The sequence below is a fragment of the Prionailurus viverrinus genome, chromosome B3 (genome assembly GCF_022837055.1).
Source record: "Prionailurus viverrinus isolate Anna chromosome B3, UM_Priviv_1.0, whole genome shotgun sequence".
In the NCBI taxonomy this organism is placed as follows: Eukaryota; Metazoa; Chordata; class Mammalia; order Carnivora; family Felidae; genus Prionailurus; species Prionailurus viverrinus.
This window is the reverse complement of record NC_062566.1, coordinates 80,083,056-80,103,828: the sequence shown is the minus strand read 5'-3', so window position 1 is coordinate 80,103,828 and position 20,773 is coordinate 80,083,056. Positions and strand designations below refer to the sequence as shown.

Here is a 20,773-nt window from a genome sequence, read left to right as displayed (position 1 = left end):
CTCATTCTTACCCCAGCCTCAGGCCTGCCCCTTGGTTCCAAGGAGCAACAAGAAGAACTGTTTGGAGCCATCTTTGATTTTCCCTGTGGGAGGGCATGGCTCCAAAATAGGAAGTGAATGTGGATGCTCCTTCTGCCTGGAACATAAATCTGCCCTGCCTCCCTCCTCTCTTCTTGATTGTCAGGTCTCAGTTTAGATCTCACTTCATCACTACTGATTTAGTTATTCCTCTATGCTCTCTCAGTATCCTATACGTAAGCTTACCAAATATTTACCACAGTGTTTTTACAATTTATTTGTTTACATCCTCCCCCAAACTACAGTCTTAGATGACACAGATTCTGGGATATTCATCCTTACATCATTCTAATACTTAACATAGTGACTCATATTAGGCCCTCAATAAATACTTTCTGAATGAAAGGTATGGAAGCCATATCATAGGGGAGTAAATGAAATGAAAAGTATTGATTCCAGAAAACAAGACTCAGGGAAATATAAATAGTTGTCCTCATCTACCTGAATGGCTGTCATGAGGAAGAAGGTTGAGATTGCATTTCTCAATCTTTTGTCCATTCTCCACCCTCCTGGAGGAAGTTCATGACACATCCATCACAACTGGCTCACAATGATATCAAATATTCATTTAATATATTTTTAATGGGATTTTTTTTTGGAGGGTGATGGTGGTAGTATATATGCTGGAAAGAATCTCATACCCCTAGAAGACTGTGTCAGAATGCTAGAGAAGCAGTACATGTGTTATTCTCCCCGAACCTGAGAATCATGGGACAAGTTTTTCTTATCCCATATAGCTTTATAGGAGATCTAGAACCCACTGTCAAATATTATCCCAGAACAGGTTTTGGCTCAACAGAAAGAAGGATTTTTACCCTTTAGAACTGCTCATAAACAAGATAGGTAGAGATGAGAAATGATGAATGTGCCATGACCATGAACATTGCAGCTCCTTATCAGAATGTTGCAAAGTGAATCTGGCAGGAAGTGGAGTGAGATTAGGGTGTGGGTTGAATAGTGAACCTCAAAAAGATATATCCATGTCCTAATGTCTGGAAACTGTGAACTTGTTTGAGAAAAGAGTCTTTTAAGATGTAATCAAGTTAAGGATCTCCAAGGTGAGATCATCCTGGATTACCCAGATGAGTCCTAAATCCAAGGACTACAAGAGACAGAAGGAGAGAGGTCAGGGACACTGAGAAAGAGACATGAATATGGAGACAGGGAGAAATGAGACAAGTAGATTTGTGAGAACTTCTAAATTGAAGAATCTTTGTTTCTAGTCATTTCCTGCTTAGCAAAAAACCAAACCAAAACAAAACCAAAAAAAACCAGAAAACCAGAAAAACCGAGACCATATGGAAAGCTACCACTCAGGAAAGCTTTTCTGCCATGTTTCCTGAAACTGACACCTCTACTCTTCATGCAGTAAAGAAAAGGGTAAGTATTTTAATACAATCAAGTAGCATTTCTGTTGGCATACAGAAACAACAAAAAAATTAACTGGTAATGTTGTGAAGTTGATGGTACCAACTTATCTTTAACAAATGCATGAAGCTATGTCTAACACGTAGGATTTAGATGTGGACTCCATCCAAATGTCATGTATGGTCACTTAGGAAATGGTAGCTAATCCAAATTATGCAGGTAAGGGACAAAGTATGCTTTTCTGAGGGTCCACCAAACACTTTTCAAATACTCAGTGTCTAAACAATGTCACGTGTAGGCCACTAACTTTCATAAATGCTGTATGTCCCTTTGTAGAAAAAAATGTTTCTGTAGGCCCATCTTACTCTGCCCATAACTTGCTATTAATTTACAAAATGGGCTTTAAAAAATCTGTGACTATTTCTTAAGCTTTTAAAGAAAATGTAAATACCCAAAAATAATGACATTCCAATTTCACACTTTTTGGATTGTTAATTAAAAAGGGGGATAGCACAACTAAGAAAAAGGAATAAATCTTAACTATATGTCACCAGTGATTTTTACACCTCGAAATTGTTTTCATAAGACCAAATACTTTAAATAAAAAGGAATATTTTTCTCCTTCCAATATAAGTTTTATTTGCTAATCACAAAAGCATTTTATCAAACAGCCTAGTGTGTGATGGAGTTGGGTGGCACACAGATAATAAGAAAGACAGATCCAAACCCAGATCTGGGAGATCCAAACCCAGATACCTTTGCTCCTGAGCTCTTAAGCCGTCTGTCATGGTGTCTCCCAAGTTATTATTCTATTGGTGTTAACAGGCTACCCTGAGCTGGTCCACCAGTGTCTAAATTTATTTAGTTGTTCAAAATATTTAACGACAGTGTACTATGTGAGAATGTGTTGAGCCACAAAGGTGAAAAATACAGAGAACTGCAAGAAATAGAGTGACATGTAGGGAAGAAAAAACATGGACTGTAACAAATGTTCATCGATGGGTGAATGGATAAAGAAGATGTGGTATATATATACAATGGAGTATTACTCAGCAATCAAAAAGAATGAAATCCTGCCATTTGCAACTACGTGGATGGAACTAGAGGGTATTATGCTAAGCAAAACTGGTCAGTCAGAGAAAGACAAGTATCATATGACTTCACTCATATGAGAACTTTAAAACACAGAACAGATGAACACAAGGGAAGAGAAGCAAAAATAATATAAAAAACAGGGAGGGAGGGGTGCCTGGGTAGCTCAGTCAGTTAAGCATCTGACTTCGGCCCAGGTCGTGATCTCACAGTTTGAGTTCGAGCCCCACATCAGGCTCTATGCCGACAGCTTGGAAGCCTGGAGCCTGCTTCAGATTCTGTGTCCCCCTCTCTTTTTGCCCCTCTCCTGCTTGCACTCTGTCTCTCTCTCTCAAAAATAAATAAACATAAAAAAATTAAAAAAAACAGTAGGGAGACAAAACATAAGAAACTCTTAAATATGGAGAACAAACAGAGGGTTACTGGGGGGGCGGGAGTTGTGGGAGAGGCGATGGGCTAAATGGGTAAGGGGCATTAAGGAATCTACTCCTGAAATCATTATTGCACTATATGCTAACTAACTTGGATGTAAATTAAAAAAACAAACAACAACAACAAACTATAACATAACGAGTGGCAAGTGCTACAAGACAGAGACAAAATAGGAATTCTAAAGAGAAAGAGATTATTTTTAGCTTGAAATAAGAGTAGAGTGGTAGAATCTGGGAAAATTTTTGAGATGCACCCATGTGATATCTCAGAGTCAGCTCACTAGAGGAGGTAAGCAATGGAATGGTGATGATGATGATAACATCACCTATTAACTGAGCACTTACCAACATTTAAATTGCATTTTTAAATTTAATTCTTACTAAAATCCAATGGGTAGGTATTTGTCCTCCTTTTATAGATGAAGCAGTCAGAGAGACTGCATCTCTGTGGCATCTAAGTGGGCATAGGCCTGGGATCCTGCTAAGCATGGACAACAACAACAATGAACAACATAACCTCAAACAAAGAATTATCTGGCCTAAAATGTCAATAGTGCCAAGTTTAAGAACCCCTGGGCTACGCTATCTGGTCTCAACACTCCTGATTAAGATAGAACGAGGAATGTTCTACTTTAGAGAGCAAGTTAGAAAGAAGGAGATGAAAGAGGTAGAGAATGAAGAGGACTGAACAGAAAAAAAAATAAGAAGAAACTCTGTAGCTTGAAGCTGGCTAATTAGTATGAGAAACATTAAAAAAGAAAGAAAAGAAAATGAAAAAAGAATAGCCACTCTTACAGTTTCTGACACAGGAAAAGAACTAAGAACAGAGAACACAGGCAAGGCAAGGCAAATCAAAGTCTTTCTCAGAATTAAAAGACTGTTGTGGGGTGCGGGGCAGAGGGGGAATCAAAAACAACCCCAAAATAAAACTAAGGAATTAGGATAGACTGACAACATCTCTGATATAATTATTATAAGGTATTTAAAATTTTGTTGTTTTAGGACTAATAAAACAGTTCTATTTATATATTTTAAAAATAAGTTTAAAAATGTAATCTACCTCTAAATGGCTTTTTGGACCACAGTGGCCAAGATTCATCTGATTTCCTAACAAGAATGAATTTAGGAAGGGGGAAATTTTCCAAAGAAACAAAGAAAAAATTAGATTAGGCCACTTAAAAACTAAAAGCTTGGGAAAATATTTGCAATAAATATAATAAGGTCCAATATACTTGCTTTATAAAGAATGCATACAAACAAAATAAATTTTAGGCCCAACAGAAAAAAAGCATAAACATATAAACTTACAGAAATAACATAAATTCACAGAAGAAATCGAAACTAACAAACATGAAAACTGTCAGTCTCATTATTTACTTAAAAAATACAAATGAAAACAAGATACTTTAGATTCAATGTAATCCCTATTAGATGGCTTTTATGTAGAAATTGACAAGCTGATCCTAAAATTCCCATGGAAATTTAAGGGACTTAGAACGACCAAAACAATAAAAAAAAGAAGGTGGAGACTCACATTTTTCAATTTCAAAACTTACAACAAAGCTACAGTAATTAACACTATGTGGTACTGACATAAGAACAAACATACAGATCAGTGGAATAGAATTGAGGGTCCTGAAATAAATATTCACATTTATGGTCAAGCTAGATCATACCTTATACCATATATAAAAATCAACTGAAATAGATCAAAGATCTAAATATATACATATACACACATTCTACATACATACATATACATATATATATATATATACATATACATATATATATTTACATACACACACACCCACACACACCCACACATACACACTCACTGGTAAAAAATTGAATGAGACAAAAAAAAAAAGAATAGAAATACACCAAAATATTAATACTGAGTGTTGAGATTATGTGTACTGAAAATTTTTTCTTTGAAATATTATTTGCCAGATTTTCTAAAGTCAACATTAAAGAAAAGCTTTTAGAAGCATCAATAACATTAAGAATTGATTTATATTACCTTATCTATATAAATTTAGGGTATGAGATGCTATTTCTCAAAGGTTGGTAGTCTGAAGACATAAAATTAAGCTGAGATTCTACCTCTGTTCAGTTCTTTTCAAGAAAATGCTAAAGCTCTCAGAAATACCACAGCACCCTCTTTTGGAAGAAATGCATTGTTTTTCACAGGGAGTCTGCTGGAATCACTAAGTTTTAGAACTGAGAGTCTCTTAGTATATTAAGCCTGGTCTCCTCATTTTATAAATAGGAATTTGGGGTTCAAAAAGGAAACACTACCCAAATCATAAAGGGAGGTAGCAGCAGAGCTGAGAATAGAGCCCCACATTAGATCCTAACCAGAGTATTTTTTTTCTTTTCATTTTTTATTAAGCACATTAGAAAATTTTTTTATTAAAAAATTTTTTTAAAGTTTACTTATTTATTTTGAGAGAAAGTGTGTGTGTGTGTGTGTGCGCGCGCGCGCGCGCACAAGCAGGGAAGGAGCAGAGAGAGAGAGGGAGAAAATCACAAGCAGCCTCCGCATGCTGTCAGTGCCGTGTCGGATGCAGGGCTCGATCTCACAAATTGTGAGACCATGACCTGAGCTGAAATCAAGTCGGACACTCAACTGACCAAGCCACCCAGGCGCCCCTAAACACATTTTTTAAAGATTAAAAAAATAATAATACTCTGCCATTCTTTGGTAAGTATGAGAGCCTAAACTCAAAAAGTACTCTAGGCACCCAGCCATTTAAAAGAATTATTTTAGAAGGGGCGCCTGGGTGGCTCAGTCGGTTAAGTGTCTGACCTTGGCTCTGGTCACGATTTCACGGTTCACGGGTTCGAGCCTAGCGTCAGGCTCTGAGCTGTCAGCACCCGCTTCAGATCCTGTGTCTCCCTCTCTCTCTTCCCCTCCCCCACTTGCACTCTCTCTTTCTCTCTCAAAAATAAACACAAATTTTTTAAATAAATAAATAAAAATAAAAGTATTATTTTAGAAGGGCACATACATTCTTGCCTGTTGCTTGATACAAACAAATCAGAATAAGAATTTATAGGAGCGCTTGGGTGGCTCAGTTGGGTAAGTGACCAACTATTGATTTTGGGTCAGGTCATGATCCCAGTGTTGTGGGACTGAGGCCCATGTTGGGCTGTACGCTAAGCATGGAAACTGCTTGGGATTCTCAATCTCTCCCTCTGCCCCTCTCCTCTGCTCTTGCTCCCTATCTCTCTCTCTCTCTCTCTCTCTCTCTCTCTCTCTCTCTCTCTCTCTCTCAATTAAAAAAAAACAAAAGAATTTATAATACCTCACAACCTTTGCATCTGTCTATTAATAACACATCCTTATTATAAAAAGCAACAGTAGGGGCGCCTGGGTGGCTCAGTCGGTTAAGCGTCCGACTTCAGCTCAGGTCACGATCTCGCGGTCCGTGAGTTCGAGCCCCGTGTCGGGCTCTGGGCTGATGGCTCAGAGGCTGGAGCCTGCTTCTGATTCTGTGTCTCCCTCTCTCTCTGCCCCTCCCCCGTTCATGCTCTGTCTCTCTCTCAAAAATAAATAAACGTTAAAAAAAATTATAAAAAGCAACAGTAGATAAGAAAGTAAAATCATTCTGTTTAGTTCTAAAAAAAATTATTCTCTAAATCTATTCTCTAGTGAGAACAGATTCAATATTAGTTTGGGGCTTCTGAAAAAAATCTGCTATCAGATAACTGATCTAATGTACTGGGATATTATTCTGGAGTAAAGTCCTACAATTTCACTACTTAGGCTGGTTTATGAATGTCTATTCATAAAGGGAAAGAAACAGTATATAACTCTTTTCCAAAAATATAAATAATATAGGGACTATTTCAGCCTTTATTCTCCTATTTGTAGATCTGAACAGTATACCTACTTCCCTGATAGGCAGTATTCTTTGAAAGAACACCCTGTGTTTTCCTCTTATTTGAAGGATGACTAGCAAAAAAAAAAAAAAAAAGACATGTGACAAGTGTTGAATAAAAGAATAAAGTATGGCTTCTATCATCAGCAGCATTTTAACAGCCTTTAAAGTATACTGAATACTGGGGACATGATACTTGTTCCTGATTGATAGTTATTTGTCTATTGATGCATCTATAAAAGTAAGAATCATTAATTCTTTTGACAAATATTTACTGAGCAGCTATTGTCTGCAAGGCATGGTTTTAGGTGCTGGGAATATAGCAGTGAATAAAAGAGGCAAGGTCTCTGCTCTCATGGAAGAGAGAAAGCAAAATGAGAACCAGTAAACAAAGAAAAACAAATGAATAAGGTGATTGTGAAATGTGAAGACAACAAAATGGGTACCTAAGAAAAAACATAAAATTAATCTTTACAGTGTTGAACACCCACTAAAAATTGTTCACCAGTCCCACTGTAGCAACTGAGTGAATCCTATATATATGACTGTCCATTATAGTGCAATGTGATGTGGGCATAAAGCCTATAGTGGCTTGTTCTACTGAAGAAAACTGGAGGAGGTGAACTGTTGTGCTCTTTTTTTTCTCTTTCCAGAAGTTTAGTGGGCATATCTAAGTATTCCAGATATTTAAATTAGTTTATTTATCTAGTATCTAAATTAGGCAATGTTTCAGGTATTTCTAGCTAGTCACATGTGTTGATTTTCAAGATAATTAACACTTACCAACATGAGCTTCTTCTTACGAAATTCTGCCACTGTCAGAATACTAGCTATTCTTGCCACTTCTGCTGACTTCCCAGTCTAACTCTTCTCCATGGGCTCAGTCAAGACTCCTAACTACGAGCTAAATGTTAAAAATGAAAACCACCCAGATGTAACTGAAATCAGAAATGTTTTATATAACTTTGACTTTTCCTCATCCATTCTGAAAACAGAGAATGAGATGATGCATCTTCACTATCCAAAATTAGATTTTTTTAAAGTTTATATATTTATTTTGAGAGAGAGAGCATGGCCAGGAGAGGGGGGTAGGGAGAGGGTGATGGTGAGAGAGAGAGAGAGAGAGAAAGAGAGAGAGAGAGAGAGAGAGAGAGAGGATCCCAAGTAGGGATAACCCTGACACAGGGCTTGAACTCATGAACTGTGAGATCATGACCTGGGCCAAAATCAAAATCAAGAGTCAGACACTCAACCGACTGAGCCACCCAGGCGCCCCTGAAATTAAATATTTTGTTAGTGGAAAAAAAGAAAAGAAAAGAAAAGAAAAGAAAAGAAAAGAAAAGAAAGAAAGAAAGAAAGAAAGAAAGAAAGAAAGAAAGAAAGAAAGAATTTAGATGTCTTCCAACAAATAATTAACGATAGCTCAATTTATACATAGGAACATTCTTCTAGTTATTCAGCCAAATGTCTTTCTCCTAGTCAAAACTTCGTAACACCTAATCAATTTCTTTTTTTCCATTTGTGAGTTTGAGTGTGTCTGTTTGTGCGTGTGTGCACACATGCACACACACATATGCAATTCTATGAGTTTTATCAATACCACAATCAGGATACAGAACAATTTCACCATTAATTAATTTTTAATTTTTATAATTCTATGCTGGTTAATATTTTAACACTAGCATTTATTTTTTATTTTTACAATTGCAATATAAAGATCTTATCTGTTTTAGAGACACTGCTCTAGCAAAAAAGGGAGAAGGTAAACTGGCACAGCTTGAAACTAGAGGTAGGGGGCAGAAAACTAATAAAAAATACATTAAATATTGCTATAGGGAATGCAATTCAACTCTAAGTATTGATGCCAAGAAATCAAGAGAAATGATTGGGGGGGGGGGGGGACTAATAAGTTTCTAACAAGGGAACTACGAATAAAAATGACCTCAACACAAAAGGGTATGGCTTGCTGTGATACATACCACTACTTCTTTTGCATTCATTAGGAAATTGGTTGCTAAGTCATTATATTCAGGCATGGACATTTATCAGAAGAAATATACTCCTGAGGTTTAAAAGTCTAGAACTATCTTGTCCAATATGGTAGCAATTAGCTACGTTACTATTGAGCACTTGAAATATAAGTAGAATTGAGGTGCACTGGATTTCTATGAAAATTACTATTCACATAGAATATAAAATATTTCATCAGTAATTTAAAAAATATTAATTACATGCTGAAATGATAACATTTTGGACATGCTGGGTTAAATAAGATTTAATGTTGTTTCACTTGTTTCTTTTAATTTTTTTATATGGCTATTAGAAGATTTAATCTAACATTATATTTCTATTGAATAGTGCTGATCTACAATGTTACTCTAGAATGTTACTGGTCTGTTCTGTGAAAACCACTCTGTATAAGCTGACAGCACTGTACCAATAAGGCTGGTAATATGCGTTAAGAACTTTAAGAGGAGTCAGAAGAAGTGGTCATGTCTGCGTACTTGAATCTAGCCAGTTTGGGCAGGAATATAAACACTGATCAAAGAGAATAGGTATAGATAGCTATATTCTACTTTGAAATATATTTTTAAAATCCACACTAATTAATGAATAGATGAAAGAAAGACAAACAGCTAACAAGTATAGTAAAATGTTAATAGTAGAATCAAGGAGATGGGTGTACAGATGTTCGCTGTAAATTCTTTAAACTTTAATGTATTTTAAAAATGTTTCATAATAAAATGTTGAAAAAAAAAAGGGAAACAGGAAGCATTGTCTCAGCATGGAATAGTAGCTGATAAGGATTAAACTGGAGGGTTAGGAGGCCTGTTCCAGATACCATCGCTGTTAAAATGTATACTTTGCAGTTTCTTTGTTGGTGGAGAACAGGACAATGAACTATTAATGTATGCATAGTAATAGTGAAGAAAGTATTTTTTTCTGACAACTACAGTTCTTTATATTTGTTATCTGAATTCTGCCTTCAAGAAGTAAGGCTTTTCAATAAAACTATAAGGTCTTTTATTTTACGTTCAAAAACTTTAAGAGTAGAGAGTTAATTCCTTTCATGAAGATGGCAGCGAAGGCAGAAGGAAGCCCTTGCCCCTCCCAAAGCCAAAGCCAAAGCAAAGGCTTTGAAGGCCAAGAAAGCAGTGCTGAAAGTCGTCCACAGTCATAAAAAAAAGATCCGCAGGTCACCTACATTCCGAGGGCCCAAGACACTGTGTCTCTGAAGACAGCCCAAATATCCTCTAAAGAGCGCCCCCAGGAGAAACAACCTTGACCACTATGCCATCATCAAGTTCCCCCTGACTACCGAGTCAGCCATGAAGAAAATAGAAGACAACAACACTCTTGTGTTCATTGTGGATGTCAAGGCCAACAAGCACCAGATCAAACAGGCTGTGAAGAAGCTCTATGACACTGACGTGGCCAAGGTCTACATTCTGATCAGGCCTGATGGAGAAAAGAAAGCATATGTTCAACTGGCTCCTGACTATGATGCTTTGGATGTTGCCAACAAAATTGGGATCATCTAAACTGAGTCCAGTTGGCTAAATCTAAATATGAATTTTTTCAACATAAAAAAAAAAAAAAGAGTAGAGAGTTAAAAGGCCCAGGAAAACACTTCAGCATTTATGTCATGTAGGATATAAATGTAGGCGCATGCCCAAAAGGCTCTGGCGTCCTTAGGTAAATGGCTTGACAGTATTCATTTGTTCAGCATTATTAGGCTGTTAGTCCTGAAGAAAAAATAAAAGAAACACAACCACCTTGAGAAAAGAATTCAAAAAGAGACGACTCCACGTGATAATAATCTACTATCAGCAAACTTCAGGGGTTAAAAATCAACATACTGAATGTAATGAAGTTCATGTGTTAGAATTTCAACACTGTCATCAACAATGACAAACAAATGGCAAATGTATAATCACTACAGAGAAGAAAACTTCTCATTGACTTTCTCAATGAGCAGCACTGGAACACTGCTAAATAATTAATATAAATTATGTGTCCTAAAATAGAAATGGAATGGACCTTGAGAAACAATCCAGGTTAGTTCTATGGTCTCATGAACATAAAAACTCTCACATTAGAAAACAGATGAATGAGGCCCAAAGAAGCTCACTGTCTTACCTAAGGTCACCTGGTCAAAAAACATTGGTGGTGGGAATGGTGTGCAGTTTTTCTGACATCTGATATATGATGATGTTGCTAGTCTACAGACTTGTGATGGAGAAAAAGAGATTGGCTTCAGGTCAGGGGTGAATATTTAGGAATGATCTATCACCTTGACCAAAAGGCTTAAACCTGGTGCTGGTTGGTGAGAATATAAAGTATACAATAGCTATGGGCCTACACAGTGTAGACGTAGCCAATATTTAAATCAGAGGTCTTAACCAGTAAACTATAAGCTACCAACAGACTCTGAGGTTTCATGTGAGTGCCACTATCCTGCCCCTAACTCTACAGCTTGGCCCCCTTCTCACTGCGAAGGGAAGTAAGAGTAACACCAGTGTCCTCTACCCTACTCAGGGAATTCGCTAATAGCATTCCCCCACTCCTTTCCCATCTGATGACCTCAAGCCTTTAGGGATATGAAAAACACTATTCACCAGAAAGAAATGGAGAGCCAAACAAAAGGTACGTTGTCTATCATAAGAACCACTATCATAGCCACCAAACATTCCACAAGTCTAAAAATACACTTTGGGTCAAACATTCACTCAACCTTTTGCGTATACTTAGCATATGCCAGACACTGTGCTGGATGTCGAAATTTCTAAAAAGAACAGTTCCTGCTATCAAGAAGCTTAAGATAATTGCAATCATGTGACTGATGCTACACCAGAGATGAAAGCGGGGTACTCAGAGAGCACACATTAAGAGGCCAACTTCCCAGACAAAAGATGACCTCTGGGAGAAGAAAGGGAAATGTGGGGAAGGGGTTTTAGGAATGAGAGAGGATTCCCAAGCTGAGCCCTGAAAGGCAAGAAGAACTTAGCCATACTACAGAAGCAACATGTACAAAAGCAAAAAATTATGGTGATATTACAAGTCTCAAGTGTTTGGTAGACTGTGTACATTTTCTATTTCAAGATCATGTCAATACTTAATTAAAATAAACAAATGCCACTGATGGCTTTCCTTTCACTTCTGAAGCTGCTTTTCTTTGTTAATAGAACAGATGTATGGAAAGCTGGCAAGATCGATAGAAAAGAATATAACACAGTGTTATTAGTCTTAGCCTCTGCTGTTAGAGAGCCTGGGTTTGAGTCTCAATTCTGACATTTACTAACTGTAAATTTATCATGGGCAAGTTTCTTGACTTTTTCAACCCCTTGTTTCTACATCTGTAAAATGGAAATGACACCTTATAAGACTGCTGTGAGGAATAAATGAGATAACATACATAAAGGGCTTAGAACAGTTCCTGGCACATATGAAATTCTTAATTTTCTCATTTCTTTTACAAATCATCTCCCAATATGACTTTCCAGTAACACGACCATGTGACATGAGTATCACCTGTAACAAAGTTAAAGTGGAAGATAAAAATTTTAAAGGAGAAGGGTAAGTAAACAGAAAATTACCTCTTCCTCTGCAGGAAGTTTTTTGTGGTTGCCAGATTAAAGGAGATAACAGATACCATTTGTGAAACACCAAGCTCTAGATAACTACATAAGGTGTACATATTTAGCAGTTCAGAATTTAATTAACTAATTCAATAAAAAAACCTTTCGGACATTCTTGCTTGATTTTTAGGTTTCTTTTTTTTTTTTTTTTTTTTGCCTCAACACAGTAACAAAATGATCAATTCTATCAAAAGAATACCCTTACACTAAAATCTAGATGTTATTAGTGGTAAGATCAAGCAAAATTAAATAAGATTTAAATCTACATTAATATACAATTTCTTTGCTTTTATAGACTAATCTTAAGAAAGTATAAAGAACATTTTACTATCTAAAATTACTTTTAATTTATTCTAAAAGGAGTCCAGGATTAAAAAGCATTAAAAACACTAATTTCGAATATCTGTTACAGCTTCTCATATAACAAGTGAATAGTACTTGATGACTTAGAAAGTTTGGAAGACGGTTGGTTATGCTTTAAGGCAAAATTTCCCCAAGTGTATTTTGAAGAATATGCCCTTCAAAATGCTCTGTGAAAAAAGTTCCATAGTCAAATAATACATCCTCTCTTGGAAAATATCCGTATACACTGTGTTCTTCTTCCCTCCATACTTCCTGTTTTGGCTAATTCCTCCTTCTATGCTCTGGACCCTATTGCTTTCCACCTTCTTTAATACACTAACCATTCACTCTTTTTCTCTTACATAGTCAGCTTCAACCCCAACCCGGATCTTCTCTCACATGTCTACTTACTTTATCCCCCTTCAGATACTGCCCTGTTTCTATCCTTCCTACTTCACAGCCTCAATTTCCTTTATTCCTTGTGACATAATGAAAAGTATACATATATTGGTCTCTGCCCTGGTTCCCAGCATAGAGTCCCTAAAACCCTTATAATTTCCTAAGTGATAAGAATACTAGGAGCTCATCTTTTGTTTTAATATTTGGTCTCTGATCCCAGTTCATGATGCAGAGCTCCTAAATTCCTTAGAATTTCCTGGGTGATAGGAGCATCTTTTTTTCTAAGGAGGTGACTCCTGGTGAGCTCCTGGATAGCTTCAGGACAGGGGATGATCACCACAGAAAGACCAAACCATGATTAGAAGCTTGGAACTTTCAGCCCTAGCCCCTCATCCTCCAGGAAAGGAAGAGGGGCTGGGAACTGAGTTAATGATCATGCCTAAATGATGAAGCCTCCATAAAAATCCTCAAGTATGGGGTTTGGAAAGCTTCCAGGGTGGTCAATACATCTACATGCCAAGAGGGTAGCACACCCCAACTCCACCAGTATGGAAGTTCCTGTACTTAGGACTTTTCCAGACCTTGCCCTATGTATTTCCTCATCTGGCTGTTCATCTGTATTTTTTACCATATCCTTTATTATATAATAAACTGGTAATCATAAGTGTTTCCCTGAGTTCCATGAGCCATTCTAGCAAATGATAAAACTTGAGGAGGGGTCATGGGAACCTCCAATTTATAGCTGATCAGTCAGAAGTACAGGTGACAACCTGGGAACTGCAATTGGTATTTAAGGGGTATAGGGAATCTTGTGGGAGAGCCCTTAACTTATGGAGTCTGCGCTAACTGCAGTTAGTATCAAAAAAATTTAACTCAATTGTAGGACAACCAGCTGGTATCACAGATAATTGCTTGATGTGTGAAATACCCACACATCTGGTGTCACAAGTTAAGTAAAGTGTGGGATGTTCTGTGTAAGTGATAAAGGAGAGACACACAGAGTGTGTAGTCCAAGCTACTCCATTTGACTGCTTATCTCTTCTCTCCACCTCCATAGCTCACTCTATGGTCACCAATCATCTCCATATCACTATATTCAATGACACCTCCTGATCCTCATTCCCCCATGATAGTTGTATAATATTTGCAAATATTAATCTCTGCTCCCTTTTGAAACATTCTCTTCCCTTGGCTGCCATAACATACTTACTCTTCCAGTTTACCTATCATCTCTGTAGGTACTCTTCCATGTCCTTTGCAAGCTTATCCTCTTCTATACACTGGTTTATATATTGGAGTGCCTTAAAGCTTGGTCTTAGAATTACTCCTTTTTCATTCCATATAGTTTCAATTATCACCTATAGGCATTTGAGTTAAAATTTCTACCTCCTGCCCAGACTCCTCTTTTGCATCGTAGGGCTATATGCCCAACTATCTATTAGGCATCTCCTTTCGGATACCCCAGAGGCATCGAACTCAACATATCTAAAGGCAGACTCATAATTTTCCCTCCAATTGTCTTCCAACCTCTCAGGAAATGGCATCACCTTCTGTCCAGTTAAACAAACCCATTCCTTGATATCATCTTTGATCACTTTCTCCAATTAACACCCCCCCAATCCAGTTCATTACCAAATTCTCGGTTTAATTCCTAAATATTTGAAGATTCGTCCATCTTCTACCTAGTCTCTCCCTCTCTAAATTTATCTTTCTATGCTTCATTCTGGGTGAGTTTCTCAGTACCAACTTCCAATTCATAAATTTTTTCATTGTGGCCAGTCTAGAGTTTATTATGTCTACTGAATTATTTCAATGACTATTTTTCATTCAAGAGTTCTGATTCTTTTAAACATCTGTTTCTGTTTCATTTGCTTCATATTTTCTTGCTTGCCTTAAATAGAATATATTCATTTGAATCTGAGCAAATATATTAAACATACTTTAAAATATTTGAACCTTTACAGAATTAATTTGACCTATAAATTTATGTGTTTTTTATTTATTTTATTTTAGGGAGAGAGAAAGGGAGAGAGAGAGAGAGAGAGAGCAAGAGCACATAAGCAGAGGAGACAAGCAGAGGAAGAGAGAGAATCCCAAGCAGGTTCCATGTTCAGCATGGAGCCCAATGTTGGGCTCAATCCCAAGACCCTGGGATCATGACCTGAGCTGAAATCAAGAGTCAGATGCTCAACCAACTGATCCACCCAGGTGCCCCTGTAAATTTATGTTTTAATTGTTTTGTTGGTTTTCTTTCTTAGCATTAAATTTCTTCACACTTTGAGTTTTGGTTTGTAGACTTATTTTAAGCTTAGAGTTTTTGGTTCTTTTCTCTCTTTCACATTCTTAGCTGCCATTATGCTGATCCTATCCCTGCCTAAAAATTTTGGGATTACTCATCTCCCTAGTTCCTGAGTCCTTTGTTGATGGGAATATCATAGATCCTGTCACTGGTGAGTTGCTAGAGTATTCTTCCGTCTTCATTCCTGGGGCTTGCAACTAGTTGACAGGCCATTAACTTCAAATGGTAGTTAAAAGGTCCCCCCCAACCCCCCACCCCAGTACCCCAGCTTCCTCTGCCATTTTGAGAAGCTTTGCTCCTGCTCTAGCTTTAAACAATAAAGCCCCATCTCACATGGCACACTTTTAGTCTTTCCTACCCCAAAGGAGTTAAATCCCTGCCTCCATGCCTATTCTAGGACTCAGAGCTAAGCAGGCCTGTGGTTACAGTTCTATTGAAGGTTTTGTTTATGCTTTGTTTTCTTTTTGAGCTTGGCAATATCTTTTTAGTTTGTAGTTTCTATAGTTCATCTATCATTGATATATAGATGTATATAAGTGGTACATCAAAGTGTGAATTTATGGAACCACCTTAACTGGAAATCACTGATTCACTTTCCACACTACAGCCAGAATTATACTTTTAAAATGAAAACTGCATTATGTCAATTCCCTGCTTTCTATCACTCTTAGGATAAAGAACCAACTCCTTGAAGTCTATAATGTCTGGACCTTTTCCAATCCTACCATCCTGACCTTTCAGTCTCTCATACTTGTCATCTTCCTGTTAACCAGCCCCCACCAAGGGCCTCTGCACATGCTATTCTCTACCTAAAATACTTCCTTTTTGTTATCTTTCTCTACTTAGTTAACTCCTATTCATCCCTCTGACCTCAACCCATTTGCCATTTCTTCAAAGAAACCTTTCCTGATCTCCTTGTCCAGGTCAAGTTTTGTTTTTGTTTTCTTAAATGTCTTCATAGCACCATGTCCCTTCTGTTTGTTTGTTTCGTATCATTTATCACAACTGCAATTTTACACATATTTCTAGGATTATTATAACGTCAGGCTATAAACTCCACAGGGGTGATGATCATGCCTGTTTTGATTTACCACTGTACCTAGTTGCTGAATGACTGAAAGAAAATTCCAACCCTTCAATATTATATTTAAGGTGCTCCAAACCATGGCCACAACCAACATTTTCAACCTTATCTCCCACTACTACCAAACAAGTAAGCTATGTTCCAACTACTAGTGGTCTACTCACTAGTCTTCAAGTGTGCCTTTATTTTCTGCCTTTAAACACTCATGACTCAAACCATTGCCTCTGCTTAGACCACCCTTGCCCACTGACTCTGCCTGATGAAGTTCATCTCAAATGCCACCTTGTTCATGAAGTCTTTACCTAATCTCCTGATCTACATCTCACTAATGATGTTAATACTCCTGCTCCTCCCTCATTTGAATATGTGTCTTATCACTTCTAGGTTGTGAGTTTCCTGAGGGCAAACACCATAAGGCCATTTCCAGAACCACACAATAGTAACTTAGTATTTACTGAACTGAATTCTGGGCACAGAGAGTTAAACTTATTTTTGTTGATTTGCAGAAGATTTTATTAGAAAGTGACTATGCTGTATTTAAACTCTGGCAAACAAAACATTATAGTAAAACAAAACATCTTTGGCTTTGAGTTATATAACACAAATGTCTGGTTGTTTTACGGTATACTGAAATAAAAATAAGAACACTCGGAGAGGACAAAAAGACACATTTTATGGCACAAAGAAATATAAACAAAACTCTATCAATGTTTTATTTAAAATATCCTAATTTCGAAATGGGAGAGCCATTTTTTAGGGGCTCTTGTGGGGGTGTGGAGGTAAACAGATTACTGGCTGCAGTGACATTCTTATTTTGAGATCGTGCCATATCCCAGGGAAAATGTGGAGGGGTTCCCTTGAGTTGGCAGGTCCAAGTTGGTGGGTGAAGAAGAGAGGAAAAAGAACAGGTAAGTAACCTTAGGGTGTAAGGGTCAGTGTGCATAGAATAGAGAACCCAGTGGATATAAAAAAAGAAAGAAAGAAATCAAGTCTCAGGATAGCATGGAAAAGCAGCAGAACAAAGAACCAGTGGGAAAGATTCCCACCTATTCCTTCTGTAGCAACACACCAAAACTGTATGTCTTTTTATAAGTGGTCTTCTCTACCTACAATATATTTGTAACTTCATTAAAGAAAAGTTTTACACTTCTGAAACAACTGTCAGAGAATACGAAAAATCTCCATGTTTAAAGCAGGCATTGCAATTACATCAAACAATTGGGCAGATATGCCAATTTCACTAGTACAGGTACAGGTAAACAATATTAATGCAAAATAACTACAAGTCTTGAGTATATCAGGTGTGGGGGGGAAAGTCCTTAAGTTCCAAAGCATTTCAAACCACAGAAAGGGTAAGTTTTTTTCTTTGCATCTCCACTGACTCTAAAAATAAGCCTTTACTATTTTCCAGATTATAAAAGAAATGTAAGTTCATTATTTAAAAAAATTCTAAAACTACACAAATACAGAAAGCCAACATTCTATATAACCCTTCCTTTTAGAGGTAACTAGTGTTTATCAGATGGGTAACGACCACTTTTTGATTACTTGAGACACGGTAATAGTAGAGCTGCTCTGAACAAGTTTATGCTAATTATTTCAATTTATCCTTTGAGCTGTTACCTTTCCTACTCCGCTGCTAAGGAAACAAAAAAGGAAAAAGAAAATTCAAAATACACGCTGATCCTCCAAAACAGGCAACACACAAATAAGATTAACCCCTGGGGAAAAAAAATCAAAGGTGACTGGGCACAACTGTTACACTAAGTGGCAGAAACAAGTATTATTTGATATTGAAAAATGGAGTAAAAGTAGAAAAAACACTAACCTTTCTTGTTTATTGTTCTCAATAATCAAAAATGGAGACAGCATCTTTCCCTTCAATGGAGACTGATGCAGCCTACTTAATTACCTGTGTTTTCTAGCTTTCAAAAAAGAATGTTGTACAACTGAGTTAGACTGTGGTGCCAGAAAGTAAGGAAATGCTCACAACATTGACAATGATGGGGGTATGTCAAAGAGACACAGGAGCCAACAAAAAGTTTGCGATTGCCAAAGCTAGAATATATTGAACAACAAAATAAATATTAGATTATAACCCAAAGTATAAAATAAAATATCCATGAGTCCATACTACTATAAATAAGCATTAAATAAATAAGTAAATGGGGGACAATACACACATTTCCCATGTAGAAGAATCTAAAATAATTTATATAAATCCTCTGCCTCCAAGAAGGAAGAACATAACTCCCTCCTCTCTACATGTGGCTGCATACTGACTTCCTTCTGAAGATTACAACATAAAAAGAGGGGGAAAAAGAAAAACTTCAATATCATGTTGGAGAAGTCTGACAAACACTTCCTCAGCCAGGTGATCACAGGAGGGATAAGTCATGTTGATACCATGTACTTTTAATATCATGTTATGGGACTGGTAATTTACCTCCATGGTCTTCCTCCCCAAAACCCATAACCCCACACTAGTCATGAGAAAAACATCATACAAACCCCAACCGGGGAACATTCTATGTAATACCTGCCCAGCACCCCTCAACACTGTCAAGGTCATCAAAATAAAATCTGAGAAACTGTCACAGGGAAGAGGAGTCTAACAAGATGTAATGATTAAATGTAAGGTGGTATTTCTGGATGAGACCCTATGACAGATGTTATGATATCTTAATGTCATTTTTTTCTCTCTGATGACATGTCAGAATGACAACCAGGTAGTGGACATTGAAATGGAACTAATAAAACAAAATATTGGAAGTAATTAAGAATTTGGTATACTTAGAATGTTTTCATAACCATAGAACTATGCGGCTTTGCAGTTTTCACTTTCAAGTTCTTATTTTGGTAAAAGACTGATATTGATAAAACACTTTATGTGTATTTTGCAGGGTTATTTTGGTCCATTTTAAGAGGAAGTGCTATTTCCATTTATCTTCTAAGCTTAAACCCAGTAAAATTGCCTGTTATCTCTTTCCTAAACCAACGAGAAAATTTTCAAGCAGTTTTCCTGCCATTCATATCATAATATGTGCAGATATTTTTGTGGAGAGGGATATCTATAATAATCGGAAAGCTTCAATTCAGATTAATTTTGTAACTTTATGTACACAAGTACTTTCTAGGCATTTATGATTTACACAAGACTGAGTGAGAAAGCACTACACTGATTAAATTAAATGATGTTGAGTTTGCAAGCTTCTTTTTTCACATAAAATAAATGGTATTTGCTATAATTACTTAACAAAAGCCAAAGGCACTTCAGATACTCCAACCCACCTGAGTATCTCTTTAAATCTTAAGAGTGCTTGCTACATAGGCAGTGTATTAGAGATATATGTTTCCTAGCCAGATTTTTTAAAAAACTGAAATCAAATTATATATTTTAAAAACAAGGTCTAGGGGCGCCTGGGTGGCTCAGTTGGCTGAGCATCCGACTTCGGCTCAGGTCATGATCTCATAGTTAGTGAGTTCAAGCCCCGTGTGAGGCTCTGTGCTGACAGCTCGGAGCCTGGAGCCTGTTTCGGATTCTGTGTCTCCCTCTCTCTCTGCCCCTCCCCCGCTCATGCTCTGTCTCTTTTTCTGTCAAAAATAAGTAAAAATTTAAAAAAAAAAAATAAAAAATAAAATAAAAACAAGGTGTAGTACCACTGTGGATTACTGTGGATCCAAAGTGAAAAACCAGCTTACCCATTTTCCAAAGAGGTCAAGAAGCATGAGTTCTGCTACCAGGCCTTCTCACCAACTTGAGACAGCATTAATGATAATGAGTTATTGAGGCCTGTTTTCTCAAGCTCGGATATTATTCTTCTGACTCCTTTACTGCTGATACTTACACAGTCCATTCGCCTGGTCCTAACAAGGGTGTTGTAAAGAGCACCCACAGTGCCCACATGCCCGGTACTAAAAAGGTCTGCAAGTGAAATCTCTTTGGTTCAAATATTAGAAATAATGGTACTTTCCCCAAACAATTTGTTTCCATTTGGTCTTATGAATTACATGAATCCCCCAAATCAATGAACCTTACAGTGGAAATAACTTCCTTAGAAGGTGTACCAGAATTGTGTGTCTTCAAACTGCTCTACTTTCTGATTATCTCTTCACTCTCCCAAAACCCATCCCAGTCCCTGTGAGAATCTCTT

At 37.1% G+C, this 20,773-nt stretch overlaps 1 protein-coding gene and 1 pseudogene across 3 annotated transcripts in view; one reads left to right on the top strand and one right to left on the bottom strand.

Moving 5' to 3' along the window:
• PRORP (protein only RNase P catalytic subunit) overlaps positions 1 to 20,773 on the bottom strand; it is a 127,033-nt gene that overhangs the window by 42,964 nt on the left and 63,296 nt on the right. The window lies entirely within an intron of this gene.
• On the top strand, positions 9,927 to 10,451 carry LOC125168940 (60S ribosomal protein L23a-like; annotated as a pseudogene).